The sequence below is a fragment of the Protopterus annectens genome, chromosome 16.part0, assembly GCF_019279795.1.
Source record: "Protopterus annectens isolate FY-2018-M chromosome 16.part0, PAN1.0, whole genome shotgun sequence".
In the NCBI taxonomy this organism is placed as follows: domain Eukaryota; kingdom Metazoa; phylum Chordata; order Ceratodontiformes; family Protopteridae; genus Protopterus; species Protopterus annectens.
In genome coordinates, this window is record NC_056750.1 from 280,921,241 (window position 1) to 280,934,770 (window position 13,530).

A 13,530-nucleotide genomic window follows, 5' to 3' on the forward strand; every position below is an offset into this window, starting at 1 on the left:
TAATTGCTCTAAAAAGTCTTCACCTCTATTTTTCTTGCATGATTTAAATAATTATACTTTCTGTCAATGTGTCATTAACTTCTTTTGTAATCTAAGGGCTGGAAAACATGTACTCTTGTCTGTTCTAAGAGAAAATACCAAGTTCACAGCAAACAGAATGCTTTCATTTAGATAATTCCATTACTACTTGCCTAACCTGTTTGAAAAAGTCCTTTCCAGTCCAAAGAGTATGAACTATCACTAAATACAGATGATGTCACACATTTCATCACCTGATCAAAATTTTACAACTCAAATTAAATTTACATTGCAAAGCACAGAACAGCTAAAGGCCACTGATAACATCATTTAGTACTCTATTTTTTTTATAAAAATGCTCAAATATGTAATCAAAAGCCCATCTAGCAATATTCATATTCCTGTTCCATTTGATACGTAATACCAAGAAGGGTTCTGTTACCTGATATGATAAAATAGTCTGGACCCATCACTGAACCTGGAAGAAAAAAAGTACAAAATTCTAAACATACTAAGTTGTCAAAAAATAATATCTCATTGGTGACAAAACTCAGTTCCAAGTCCTCTGCACACACCTTCCTGAAATGACAGCATAGTAAATTAGAATTTTACAATTAAAATTATCGTTTAGAAAAGATATTTGGAGATTATTTAATGTTTGGTCCATCATATGCTTTTGCCCCACCTTCATTTTTTTGTATCATTTTGCCCTGTGCCTGCCAGCAATTAAGCTTCCCTTCAATGAGATACTACACTGCTTGAAGGCAAATAACAACCAAGCTGGAGAATTAAGCACCTCAAAGACCCAAGCATGGTAGATCCAGTAATCCAACAATGAGGTGACAGACACGGTCTTAATGGAGTACACTGAAACTTTAATATGAATCCAATAAAACAAAAAATGTGAGTGCTTTCGCATCTATCCAAGATGCTTCATCAGACATATCAAATAAGTTAGTAACGTTCATTTAAATACATCCAAAAAAAAATCACAATTATCTAATTAACCAATCACATCAAATAAGCAGTCTAAAACTGACCTAACTACTTAGCATGTGTCAGACTGAACTGCTTTATACAATGCATAAACAAAAACACATATAGAAACTTTGCATGTCAAATCTAGTTTGAAAATACATATATTAAAATACATAAAAAATATGAGATATATAAAAATAAGATATAAGTACATCTACATTAAATATAATAAAAACATGCAAATACACATAACAATAGTAGATGACAGCAAAGTCAAGCAATAAAACAACTCTGTATCACTTCAATAAAAACCTAAAAACATTACTTATTCATATATAATATAATATTTGAGGCTTGTATTCATAAAAAATGGCTACCATAAACCATAAAAATTGCTGTAAAAGAGAGAGAGAGTGATTATTAACTCACAATTAATAAAGCAAAAATAATACAAAGACAATATTCCAGTAGACCTATACAACTAATTATTATCTCAAGACATTTCAATCATAAATCAATGTGTCGGGGGTCTATCTATTAGGAAAGGCTTTAAAGACACTCTATCATTCAAGCCATGTACCTTATTGGCTAGTAATCTAATTACCCATTTCATTTCAAGTTTCTCTGTAAAATTCTGATAATTGCCTAACCTAACACTTTTGTCCACAAGTTCTATAGCCAGGAATACAAATCTGTGAGACAAATCATTGCTCAGGACATGTCTGGCTAAGGCATTGCTTTTGTCTTCTTTATTGATGGCATATATATGCTCTCTCACACATTCCCTTAGTGTCCATTTCGTTTTGCCTCCATAAAAGGCTGGACACTTTGTACACCGTGCTAAATAAATCAAATCTCTGGTCTTACAATCAGCATAATGCTTAAACTCATAGACTTTGTGGGTAGTGGGATGCATGAATTTACTGCTATTAGCCATATAAATACAATGGTTGCAACTCCTGCAACCAAATGTCCCTCTCCTCACCAAGTGGACTGTCTTACTCTTAACTTTTTCATAGCAAATTAGCCTCTTAGGTGATTTGTTATTCCTATAGGTATAACTAGGCCTATCACCTATCAAACTTGTTATTTTCTCATCAGTCATCAAGATCTCCCTGTTCTTAGCTATAATGTCTCATACGGCTTTATTATTAGTAGAAAATGGTATCATAACCCTACATATATTGGGGCAGACAGTATCATCCTTTATAATTACAGTATCATGATTTCTCTTATCTCTAAAATATGGTCTCCCTCTATTCCTTCTATCAATAAACTCTTCATTGCGCAAACGAGTATATTCTTCCTTCTTATAGCCTCTCACTGATAGTTCACTTTCCAATCTTCTCATAACTATGTCACATCTAATATCTGAGCTAATAAGTCAAGATACTCTTAATCCCTGCCCTTGAATCAAATTCTTATATACATGGGGTGGGTGCATACTGCTACGATGTAGTAAATTATTCCTTCTGCATGTCTTCCTAAATAATTCTGTTTGTATTGTATCCCCATGTTTATAAATGAACACATCCAGGAATCTAACCCCTCCTTTGACCATTTACTCACAAACTTTTAAAAAATCAATAGTGGAATTGATATAATCTAGGAACGCCTGAGGTTCTGACTCTGAACCACTCCATTCAAGAAAGACATCATCCACGAACCTCCTATAATATGGAATATGTTGAGAAAACTCTGCCCTAGTCAATACAAAATTAATCTCCCAGTATGCCATTACTATATTGGCATATGAGTTGGTACATGGTGTGCCCACAGCAACTCCTTTTTTTCTGTAAGTAGTATTTGTCATTAAATTGGAAAACCATTATTCAAAATTAAATCCAGTAATAAACAAAATGTCAAAATCCTGTCACTAGATATACCTTTGATGGTTAAAAATTGTCTCACAAAATCAATGCCTATATCATTGGGAATAACTGTCAACACTGAACTCGTACAGAAATGGGAAGAAAATGCCAACAATAGTAATTACGAACTGGACAAGTAAAAGGGTAGGGAAAAAACATAAGTAAGATTAAACTTAGTGTTAAGAATACGTAAGGAACAGTAAATAATTTGATTAAGCTTGAGAGTGAAGGTCAATGTATTTGTCTAGGAAAACAGCAAACGAGATCTGCAGTAACTAGGAGAGATGCATTATGGGTAGGGTTGAAGCTCGAGAGTTTTTGGCCTGCGTGACTTGTTGAAATGGCTGGGAGGGCTCTGATGCTCGGAACTGAATCCATTGGTCAAGGATTAAATGAAAATTGACAACTTCCGATCCAAGTTTTCTTGTCATTGGAGACTTAAGACATACAGATGTCCCACTCACCAGTTTGGACAAGGAGAAAGTCACTGTCAGCTGCCTCTCTGCTGCCAGGATTCGCCAAATCATGCATGCACCCAGCTCTCTCAGCAACAAGTAACATTATGACTCTGTCATAGTTCATGTTGGTGTGAATGACCTGAGATATACCTCGCTGGACTATATGAAGAGAGACATGGTCAAGCTTTCTGAGTATGTGTCCCAGGCAGGTATGTCCCTAGCCTTGAGCAGCATACTACCCTCACCTAGAATGATGCCACAGTATAAACAAAAAATGATTGATTTCAATAATTGGCTTAGTTTTTGATGTCATTCCAAGGGGATCCAGTTCCTGTCTGCCTGGGAAGCCATGATCGTCAAACCTCACTGCTTTGCCAGAGAAGGTTTGCACCTGGCACTCCTAGGCTTTTGGCTGCTGGCAAAGGTCTTGCCTCCCCATAGTGCCTTTTTGGCAAGGTCTCAAAACAACATTACCAACATGAAATTAACCAATTACAACAGAATAAGGGTCATACTGCATAATGCTAGAAGCTTAAACCAAAAACTGCACCCCCTGGAAGCACTTCTATCAGAAGTTGTAGATGTTTGTGCAGTCACAGAAACCTGGTTTAAGGCCACAGGAAGTACCCTGGCCCTGCAAGGTGACAATGCCTTCCACACCTTCAGATCACAAAATGAACACGTGAAAACTAAAGGAGGTGGTGTTTCAATCTATATTAAAGATAAATTCACATCCTGCCTAGTTAGACTTGACAACTTCATGGAGTTACTCCAGGTCTGGGTTTTGGTGGGTAAGACCCCCATTCAAATCCTAATCAGTTATACATCCCTCTCCATGGGTAACGACACCCATGAAGCCTACTTAATGAAACTGAAGACAATCCAAATTTTACTGAACACATTGGTTATGGAGGACTGCAATTATCCCAACATCAGCTGGGAAACCTACTCTAGCCCAAACTCGCTAGCACAAGTTCTTTGACTTTGTGAATTCAAATGCCCTGAAGCAAATTGTCCATATCCTGACAAGAGAAACAAACATTTTAGAACTGGTTCTCACCAACAAGTCAAACAGGTGAAGCTGCTGCAACTGTTGGACCCTCATTACTTAAAATTGACCACAAATCAGTCACCTTCGAACTGACACTAACACCAGAACTCACAAAGGGTGAAATCAGACAAAAAAACTTCACCAAGGCTAGGTGAAGCAATAAATGCATTCTAAGCCCCAGACTCAAGCTGCAAATGGTAACTACACCGAAGCTTACATGACTGCCCTGTACAATCATTTGCAGTGCCCCAAGTAAAATCATGCTGCCATGGTGGACTTCTAACATCAACAAACGCTACAATAAATGCAAAAAGTTGCTGTCCAAGAAAAAAAAACAAGGACCCAACAATGGAAAAGCATCCCCTCAGCCTTAATTGGCAAATCCTCCAAGAGCTCCTTTGAGAGAAACCTAGCAAACAGTGCTCCCACTCTCTATTTTCAGAAATCCCAAGATCTTGCTACAAAAATTCCCAAGATTGTACTAAAAATCCCCAGTAACTGAAAATTCTGAAAACATTGTGACGGTACATGAAATGTGTTTACACAAAACAATTATTTATTTTTCAGATAAATGCTTAGTATAAAACTGACAAAACACAAGATCACATCAATGTTCACAAATTACAATAACATCTCTATCATCCCTTGAGAGTATGTATTAATCTGATTCGCTGTCACTGTTGGATCGGAGAACACCATTACTTCTTTCTGATTGCTGCTGCTGTTTCTGATGTTCAGTGTATCGTGAATGGCATCTTCCCTCCATGACATTCAAGACAAGTGACTTGGGGGGTGTCCAGGAATGGCATTCTTCTCTCTTCTGTGTAACTGCCTGCTTTGCCAAAATTCTGTCAGCAACTGTGTGACACTTTAGTGAATTTGACTGCTTTGTTTTTATCAGATTAACTTGTGAAAAAATTCTCTCGACGCAACCCAAGGAATGCGGTAAAGCTAATAGCATGCTCATAAAGTCGGAAATTATTCCATATTTGCACTCATTGTTGCCATCCGTTATATTACCACCTTCTTTCCAGAAGTTAGCTGAATCACACTTAGCCAGATGGCTGAGTGAATCTTTGGCAAAATTAAGTGCTTGCCACTGTTCCTTTAGGGTTTCCAGCATGTGTTCTGCTAAGAGATTAGGAAAATGAGCTGTCAGCGGTATAATAGACAGCCTGAACATAATTCTTGTTTGTAGCAACTTGGATTCCCAGTGCTTCGATTGGATCCAGCAGTTTCAGTTGATCCAGCACCCAATTTCCAGAGAATGGGAAGCGTTTACAAATCTGAAAGCACAGGTCAGTCTGAAAAGACAAAGCGTCCTTTCGGAAAAATTTTGCCCTGTCACCCAAAGGTTGTTTCACCAACAGGGACATACATATGCCATCAAGTTTGACATCATCAATTGCCTTGTACAGAGATGAATCCAGTGGATCAATATCCGATAATGCACGTGAAGGCATGACATCATTGCGAATAAACATTCCCAATAAACACCGATACTCATCACAGATAGTAATAAATTTGTGTAATCTGAACTGTTGATGCTGAAATTCAACATTCACATTTTCTTGAGCACATAGCCAAGGAATAACAGCATGTGTTTTTCCCAGCATTTCACATTGTCTGGTATATGCGACCTGCACAATCAACTTTGTCAGTCTGTGTTTCAGACTCAAAGTAAAGTTTGAGGGCGTCCCTACTGTTCAATAATCCATTCAATAACTTTGTCATGTGAGAGCCATAGAGTTTGATATAGCTTTAACATTTGCTGCTTTCTCACATCGATGACATCCTGGATCAAATTGAATGTGTGATTACACTTGCTGCTACGTGCAAAGTAAAAACAAATAACCTTCACAAATGCTTCCAGCCATGACAGCAGGATTTGAGTGGCATGATTTGCGCAGAGTGCCATCGAATGACAAATGCAACCCATAACAAACACATTGTCACAACCAAAACCAATAATGTTGTTAAGTGGAATGTCATTGGAAATCATTAGATGCTTGAATGAGTTGTACAAGCCAGCAGCTGTACCATCGTCAACCTCGATTAGATCAAAAAGTATGACAAGCACAAGAATTTGCATAACTGAAATGTCAGTGCTCTCATCGATGAGGATAGAAAATTTCTGAGACTTGCGCATGTCTAATACACTACAATGTTGTGTGTATGCCAAGCTGTCCTGTAACACGTAGGAAGCCTTTGTGTGATTCAAAGTGAATTTCTGAGCAATTTGACTGTCAGGAAATGCAGTCTTTACACACTTAACCAGATGATCCATGTGACGGAAAGGAACGTTATGTTCTGCCACAAATGCAGTTAAGACTATTTCAGCTTTAGCAACCATACAGTCAATGGTAGGAATGGTCGGTTTATGAAATAACTTGTTAATACTAATTGTGTTCAGTTTTGCTTCGCTGTTATTAACATGTTTTTGGTAGATTCTGCATGTTTCAGTAGTGCAGATGGGTAATTCCAGTCAGTGTTGTAGAACAAACTGTACATCTTTCCACATATTTATCTCCTGGCTCTGGTTTAAGCCAAAGTTCAAATTTATTGCTTTTCATTCATTCATCCTTAAATGGTTGTCTATACCAAACATTTGCTTTCTTACCAGGCAGTGTGCAAGATTCCTCTGCAGATGATCCCATGATGACAAAATCTGAATTAAAACTGTATACACTACAAGTGTGCAATGACTGATATCATGTATAAGTGTAAGAAATGCTGGTGGAGTAAACCAGAGTAACGCAGGCTTTTTGGCACAGTCCTATGATGAATACAGATGCATGTGCTAACTACAGTGACTGACAGGTTCAATATACGCACTCACTAACTGATCTAAAGATAGAATAACAGGATTTACATTAATAGATGAATATTGTCACATGCTTTGTGTACTTTTAGATCAGTAACCTGCTTGACAATTAGAGTAGAACTTATTATAACCTCCGAGGGATACAACTGACCCTATGTATCTGCATAACATCACTGTTTTTTCTGAGTGTTAGTTGGAGAATTCTAAATTGCGTGTAGCATCTTAGTAGTTACTATTTTTGTCTTCATAACCTTTATAACAACACATAATAGTGTAGTGTATGTTATAATAGCTTGGTATCAGCTGCAGTTACCTTTTTGTTTTTTTTTGTTTTTTTCTCTGCTATCCTTGCATTTTGTGCTGTTCATAGAATTGTGCTGTTTCTTACAAGGTATGCTGCTCCACCCTTGCATTCTCTAGCTCAGTAACTTGGTAATCAGAGTGTTTTAAAACTTCAGACCTAATATTTATCTCCTTTTCCTTTTTACTTCCAGTCCCCTCAGCAAAAGTTTCATCCTGTGTCTTGGACAACCTCCAATCAACCCAAGGTTGTTTTGTTGCCCTGCACTGTGAGAACCTGCATCAGTGGGACACTAAAGTGCTTTCAGCTACACTAGTGTATGTTAAAGTTGTGATTAATCTGTCCTCTAAACTGAAGACTCTTTCCCCTTTCACTGTACGCGTGCACACTACTGGTCACCCCCCCCCCCTTTTTTTCTCTTCCTACTGCACTCCTAGGTCAATTACTTAAAACTACTTCCTCTTGGAAAAAGTTTACCTATGTACCTGCAGCCCATACTTCAGTTGTTAGAAGTGGTGGTCATTTACACCACACTGTACTAGATTAGTAGCATAAGATTTGTAGTTATTAGGAAGATACTGCACCACACTGACCTGGAATTGACTTAGCTTGGTTTTCCTGTTTTCTTTTTAGCAGCTAGCCTGGTCCAGTTTTTTTCTGACTCACGACCTTGTATTACTTTGTGTCTACCTTCCTCCCCCACCTTGGACATGCACACCTCCCTCCCACTCCTGCTTAATTACAGACATATCAAAAAACCTGATGTAGAAAGGTATCATCTTTTGACCTAGCTTTTCTGCCTTGCTTCATAGGAATCCCCAGTAGTTTGCTCGCATGTAAGTACTACCTGGTATGGTTTTTGTCTGTGATTCTTATTGCTATTTTTGTAAAGCCCATCCTAAGGGGATCTTGCAGTGCTTCTGTAACCACTCTGCCTCCCCAAGAACTAACTTTAAACATGTATGTACCCTATTGTAAAATAAAAATATATCCTATACCTACCACTGTTTATACTAACCCTGCGTAAAATTCGCTAGCAGTCTACCATGGATTCTATCTCCCTTTACTCTCCTAGGCTCTTTCCCCCTCCTCTGAGTGCTCATAACTTACCATTGTGCTTACTCAGTTAGGCCACCAGGTGGCATTGTTCAACCACTACCTATCTTTTAATACAAGCCAAAAGTACTGTAACTGTTTTATTAATTTACCACTGCCCTGTTTTAGCCCTATTAATACTTACTATATTCTGTCATTCCGCGGTAATGCAGCAGTAGTGTTGTTGCCTCACAGCAAGAGGCTCTCCCATTCGATTCTCAGCTTAGGTTGGGAGTGCCTTCTGTGTGGAGTCTGCATGTCCTCCCCGCGGTCAAGTGGGTGTTCGAAAGACAATTGTTGAATGGGCGTGCCTTCGTTGAAGGTTGGGTGTCGGGCTGGCAACTCAACACCATGAAAACCAACTGCCAATCATTAGCGGACCGGAGTTCCACTGTGGCGACCCCTAACCGGGAAAAGCTGAAAGACAAAACAATACTTACTATATTCTACTAAACTGCTACTGCCCTGTTTTCAGCTCCTATCTCCTGTCAACCCTCTGCATCCTTCTAATTTCACACACACGGTGCCTTATGCCAGTGCCTCCTTACCTCTGAGCTAGTTCTCAGTTTCACTGATAACTTTTTGCTGGCTTTCTTCCTTCTCCTTGACTCTACCCACTCCATTCGCCCTGCGGGCTAACTCTGCTTCCATACCCTGCCCCCAATTTCTACCCGCCCCACTACTCCTACTTTTATTTCAATCACTCCCCACTCACTCGAGACAACCAGTCAAAGCCTTCCCCTCTTTACCCTTCCTCCTTATATCCACAGTCAACCATCCAGTGAAAGCCTTCCCCTCTTTACCCCTCCTCCTTTCACCGACAGTAAATACATCACTAATTAAATGCATCACTCTTTCACTACCCCCTCTCACCCCACAGCTCTTCTCTCCAACTACAAATCCTCCCATATTAAACTACCTTTTTCTAACCATGCTTTCCTTACTGTTCCTAACACTCTGAACCCCATCTCCCTCCTACTACTCCTAACAACTTTATACCATGCCAGCTCCTATACCTCCAATCAGCTTCCACTCTCTACTCCTTACCATACTCCCACACAAAACCATCTCCTCCCTCACACAAATAATAATTTCTTTTCCATCTCCTCCTCTCTGTTTCAGCTCAACCCTCTATACCTTTTTAATCCTAAAATTATTTTCACTACTAATAAGACACTTACTTTTAAACAAATACTAGACATCCAGAATATCCTAAATCCAAACCAAAACACACTAAAATAACTTCCTACAATAACCTCATCTTAGCTGGAGACACCCACAAATAAAAATTATCCTCCCCCTTCCTCTAACCTTTCATCCCCCTACAATACTCTTAAATTTTTCACACTCAATGCCCAGAGTCTCAACAAAAAAGCACATCAGTTTCAAGCATGGCTAAGTCATAACCAACCTGACATTGTAGCCATCTCTGAAACTTGACTCAAACCCCATATCTCTGACTCTGAAATCCTATCCTCTGGATTTCACACTCTTAGATGTGACCGCCCAAAGAAAAAAGATGGAGGCATTGCGTTCATCTATTCCAATCTACTTACCTAAATTCCCCCACCAAACCCCATTCTTAAATTTGCCAATGCAGAACTAACAGTCGGTCTATTAAAAATGAATAATCACAAAAGCCTCTGTATCATCGCCCTTTATATCTCACCCAGAAATAACGTCTCAACCCTTGAAAACATACTCCAATGGGCCTCAGCTGAAATTAACCTTGAAACTTACATACTAGGTGATGTAAATATCAACTGGAATAAAATCAACAGTCCCATACCCTACCTATCCATTAACCTCTTTAATTTTACTCAAGTAACCCACTCCATCACCAGACCCAATAAAACAAATCCCCCAGGATCCACTCTTGACTGGATCTTAATCACCCATCCAAATAAAATTACCAACTCTGGCACCATCCCTGACTTTATTAGTGACCACCTCCCAGCTTTCATTTACCATGCAACCACCTCCCATCCACACCAACAACAATATATTCAGACATGCAACCTTAGTAAATTTGACCCCAAAACCTTCTCTATCTCAAACAAATGAATTGGAACATTCTAAAAACCCATCCTCTCAATAAAGTCATAGACCACTTTAATTCTACTTTTCTAGATGCTCTAAATTCCATAACTCCGCCAAGGAAAAAAGAATAAAAACTATAACTGCCCCTTGACCAACCAACCAAAGCAAATTATGCATCAAAGAGACAAATCCTGGAAGCTTTACCAAAAGGATAAACTTTCCAAAACCCTTCTCCAATATACACAGTCCCATAACTTTGCATAAAAACAAATCTTCAAAGACAAAAAAATCCTACTACACTAAGCTCCAGTCCAACCACCCCCAAAATCCTAGGTTTTTTTGGAACTCCATAAATTCACTCTTCAACCAGGCTCCAAAAATAATCCCTGTCGAGACCCAAGTAAATCTGACTTTGAATTAGCCTCACTATTCGACTCTTTCTTTATAGAGACAATATCCGACCTAACGAAAACGTTTCCCAACAACGACCCATCTCTCCTACATTCCACCTCATCTAAGTCCCCAGATTTCCCCCCATGTTTGAGCTTAAACCTGTCTCCACTAACTACATAAAAAGACTTCTATCCAAACTTAAACCCTGCTCCGATGCACCTGACAACATCCCCTCTTCCTTTCTCAAGTCTGCTGCTGGTGGTATAGCTCTTCCAACTAGTATCCTAATTAATAGGTCCATAAAGGAATTCTATGTCCCTAAATTCTGGCATTATGCCTTTATTCTTCCTCTCCACGATAGAGGCAAAAACACTAACATTTCAAACTTCCACACTATAGCTCTTTTCTCTCCAGTCTCCAAAATCCTAGAAAAATGCATCCACCTCCAACTTATGCCTTTTCTGACTAAAAAGCAACTTCTTAACCCTACCCAAAATGGGTTCAGACCACGACATAGCACCATAACAGCTCTACTCTTATTCTTAGAAACTGTCAATCAAGCCCAAGATTCTGGGAACTTAGTATCCACAGTGCTCCTAGATCTCTCTAAAGCATTCAATACTGTTTACCATAAGCACCTAATAAGTCACCTCTCAAACCTAAATCTCTCCTAAAACACTCTTTCCTGGTTCTCAGGCTATCTGTCAGATAGATCTCAGGCTATGAAATGGAAAAAAGGCACTTCACCTTTCTTACCCACCCCTACCAGAGTACCACAGGGGTCCATCCTCGGACCAATGCTGTCTAATATCTTTATCAATAACTTTCACTCTGCTATTCCTAATGCCAAAGTCATCCAATATGCAGATGACTCTACAGTTGTCTGCTCTGCCTCTAACCTCCCTGAACTCCTATCTAAAACTCAGATTGCCTTCTCAACTACTGAGATCTGGATGTGCCAAAATCACCTTTCTCTCAATGCTAACAAATCTAAAATACTACTATTTACACCCTCAAAATATTTCTCTTTTCATAAAAATTCCTTCCAAGTCCTTAGCCAAAGCAACTCTCCAATCGAAGTTGTTCCCTTTCCCAAACTACTTTTTGTAACTATAGATGAACACCTCACGTTCGACATCCATTTTGAGCAAAATATAAAGAAATCCCACCAAAAACTTGGTATGCTATACAGGAACAACCACTTCCTCTCTACTTCTACCAGGCATACTCTGGGCTCCTGTTACCTCCTTCCCTCCCTTCTGTATGGCGCTCTGCTACTAACTAACCTATCCTCTTCCATCACTTCCAAACTTGAAAGCTGTTATAATAAAATTTATACATTTGCCACCAAAGCCAAACATTCCACTCACTACTGTGCTACCCTCCAATCCCTCAACTGGTTAGAATTCACAAATTACCTGAACTTCCTCCAGCTCACTACAGCACATAGACTAATATTTAATCCAACCAAATGTCCTGCTCTAATATCCTTCCCCCATACACCCCAAATAGAACTCTCAGATCTGAACACCAAAACTTAATTACTGTCCACAAACCTAAATGTCCTGCTGGACAACTTCTTCTATCCTTCTCCTTAGGTAAGAAATGGAACTCTCTTCCTTCCACATGAAAAACAATGTCAAACACAAACAACTTCAAAACTCAGCTTTACACCTACCTCTCCTCCAAATGGAAATGTAACTGCATTCTCCCTACCTAGAAATCTTTAACAAAAGCCCCTGGGAGGGTATCCTCCTGAGTTCCTAAGCACTTTATAGCTGGCTATAAACTTCTATAGCTAATTCCCATATGATCTCTCACACTCTGTAAACAGCTTTTGACTTTAACTGTGTGAATTTGTTAAAATGTATCTGCATGATATTTTTCCACTATGGGCAATATTGCTCACGCTTTGTATTATTTGATGGGTCTATATCAGTCCGTTGAAATGGCTGACGATCGAACACCAGATGTTCGAACTGTGAAGTTCGAACACTGATTATCGCGAAGCCGCAGAACACCAAATTCTTTCCCAGGGAAATAATTTGGTGGGCCGTTTCTGTGGCTTCACGATTATCAGGACTGTGGTGGGAAGTTACGGGTCAGGTTCAGGTAAGTGTGCAATTGTGTGGACGTTAGGGTTAGGCCGCAGGTTAGGTGAGTTAGGGAGCGGGTGAGGTGGGTGTGCGATAGTGACAGACTTTAGGGTTAGGGCGGGATAGATGAATTAGGGTTAGATCAGGTGAGTGTGCAATAGTAACAGACCTTAGGGTTAGGGTTTGGGTTAAGGTAAGTGGATAGATAGTAGTGTATGTAGAGTTTAGTGTAGGGTTAGATGTAGGATTTTAAGCGTTTGTGTGTGAATTGCGTTTTTCTTTTGGTGTGCTTGTGTTGTGTATGTGCTTCTTGGAACAGCGATTTTTTTCCCTGGGAAAAAAATCACTGTTCCAAGACTTCGATGTTTTTGTACTTGGTGGTTAGAAGTTCGAACATATGGTGTT